The sequence below is a fragment of the Ursus americanus genome, chromosome 12, assembly GCF_024610735.1.
Source record: "Ursus americanus isolate L20-20 chromosome 12, mUrsAme1.1.p, whole genome shotgun sequence".
Classification (NCBI taxonomy): Eukaryota; Metazoa; Chordata; class Mammalia; order Carnivora; family Ursidae; genus Ursus; species Ursus americanus.
In genome coordinates this window covers 59,178,602-59,181,299 of record NC_142138.1, presented here as the reverse complement: position 1 = coordinate 59,181,299, position 2,698 = coordinate 59,178,602, and the positions used below count along the sequence as shown (strand labels likewise).

General features: G+C 47.5%; 1 pseudogene; it reads right to left on the bottom strand.

The window, feature by feature from the left end:
* Nucleotides 1–1,597: 1,597 nt before the first annotated feature.
* On the bottom strand, nt 1,598–2,364 carry LOC123795421 (beta-1,3-galactosyltransferase 6-like; annotated as a pseudogene).
* Nucleotides 2,365–2,698: the final 334 nt, after the last annotated feature.

Here is a 2,698-nt window from a genome sequence, read left to right as displayed (position 1 = left end):
GTTCAAATTAGTTGTTGACCTTTTTTAGTGGCTATTTAATTTCAGTTATTGAATGTTTCTCTCCGGAACTTTTATTTGGTCTTTTTTCTCCATGATTTCACTTTATTGAAATTTTTTATATGATGAGATGTTATTCTCATGTTTTTCTTTAATCCTTTAAATACAGTTTACTTTTATTTGTTAAGCATATTTGTAATGGATGTATTAAAGTTTTTATCTTGGGGATGCCTGGGTGGCTCAGTCAGTTAAGCATCTGCCTTTGGCTCAGGTCATGATCCCAGGGTCCTGGGGTCAAGTCCCACATCAGGCTCCTTGCTCAGCGGGAGCCTGCTTCTCCCTCTGCCTGCGGCTCCCCCTGCTTGTTCTCTCTCTCTCTCTGACAAATAAAGTCTTTTTTAAAAATTTAAAAATTAAAAAATAAAGTTTTTATCTTGTAATTCCAACATTTGAGCTCCTTGGGGACAGTATCTATTGACTATTTGTTTTGTATGGGCCATACTTTCCAGTTTCTTTGCATGATTCATAATTTTTGTTAAAAACTAGTTATTTTATTTTTCTTTTTTTTTTTTGTTAGTTTTAGAATTCCTTGACATGTAAACACACATGCAGCAGTGGGTCTGCAACTCAAGCCGTAAAAGCAGGTTAATCCACAAATTCCAAGTTTTGATAGAAAAGTCTTCCCTTAAATAATTTTTAAAATACTGAGACCTACACAATCCTAACTTAAACTCTTACCTACATAAATTTACTATATTCATAAATAAGTCACAGGCTAGTGCTGAATTGCTTTTAACATAAATTCACTCTAGAGCAACACAGACCAACATGAGACGTTAAAGAAGGTAACCCAACCCAATAAATCTACAGCACTTTTGATAAAAGCCACTGGAGTACAACACACAGCTAAGTCGCAACATGCAAGGGTCAGTTCCCTGCCCCCACAGCTCTTGGTGCAATGATTCCCTAGGTGGATGGTCTACACAGGATGCAGGACATGACGTAGTCATCACCCCTGAACCAGTCCAACTTCTTTCTTTGGGGCAAGTGCCTACAAGTGCCTTTCAGCTCCAGCCTCTGGGTGCTTGCCCCTAACTTGGGAGAAGACAGCAAGTGGATAGGCTGGGTTGGGGCAGTAAGCCCACTGCTGTCTGCTGTCACACCCAAAGCTGGGCATCTTCCCATCTAGGCCATTGCTGGCTGAAATCCAGGGACAGGACATTTCTGCCTGGACATAATGTGTTGCTCTGGCAAACACCCTGGGTCTCCTAGACCCAGAACAAGATGCTTTTTTGGCCACTGGGGTGCACAGCCCTTGGTGCCCACTGGAGCTGGGACCTAGGCACTATCCACTACTACTTGGCATCTGCCTGAAAATCTCACTGGTCACTGAATAAACAAGGTCCTCTTAAGGACTGGACTAATTCTGGACAACTAGCCAGAACCTATCACATTGCTCGTACAAGGTCAGTGGGAGGCCGCCTTAGCGGCTGCTCCGCAGGCCCACAAATGACTCTGGCTATGGTGGCCACCTCCCAAGGCATCCGTCCTGGTCTCCTTCCAGCACCATTGTGACATATGGCAGGTCAGTGGCTGCAGCTCAAGGGGTGCTCTCTTTCCTCTGACAGCATTGTGAGGGAGGTGGGGACCAGTCATAGATGTTGGAGAGCCACAGCTGCACCTCCTCCTTGTACAAGTAGCCTTCTTGCATCAGTGAGTGGTGCTTCTCCAGCATGTCCTCTAGGCTGTGCTGGTGTGTCACCAGGTACTGGTTGTTGCAGCCACAGTAATTGTACTTGGTGTTGAAGCCTGGGTTGTGCTCATGCTGTATGTCCACAGACACCAGCCAGGCACCCAGGAACACCTCGTCACTGTGTCATGTGCACAAGTGTGGCTGACGTGCAGGTAGTGCATCAGGTTGGCCGAGGGCACATAGCCATCCCTCAGCGTGTAGGGTAGCTAGTAGTCGCAGAGCAGCCAGGTGGCCTCGCACTAGCACCACTGGGCTTGACATGGACTTGGCCTGAAAAGAAGCCTCAGTGGCTGCAATGCACAGGGTCACACATTGTGCACCTTGGCCAGCAGCTGTCCAACTGCACAAACAAGTCTGCATTGAGCACAACTTGAAGGCTGTGTGCTCGGCCATCATGGCCAGCACTTTGGCTGTGAGGTTCTCCTACACGTTGTGCATCGTGGGCAGCAGCAGCAGGTCACCATGCTGTGCCTGCTCATGCCCTAGGGCACACCCCTCCCTGGCACCCAGCTGCCTGTGCCCACCGTGAATCATGCCTACACATCATCTGGGCTGCCTTGCCACGCCGCCACCAGCCGCGTGCCATGTGCCAGGCCACCCAGGCCTAGTGCCATCTGGTGCCACCACACAGGACAGCAGCTTCATGATACACATGTGGGAAGCACCTAAGTTCCTGAAGCCAGCGGGCAGGCCGTGACCACTGGTGGTGGAGGCAGAGGGCCAGGGAAAAGCTAGTATTTAGGAACTCTAGAAATCAGCCCTACTCACCCTTCACCCCCATTTCCAAAAGCTTGTTATTTTGCTGTTTGATTACTTATTTTGATCAGTTCTGTACATTCCATATTCTTTGTTGTGTGGAGCCAACAAAATCTTTGGTAAGCTTCATAGTCAGCTAGCGATTGGTAGAAACTTTCTTAAATGCGATAAAGCAATAAATCTTCCACCATT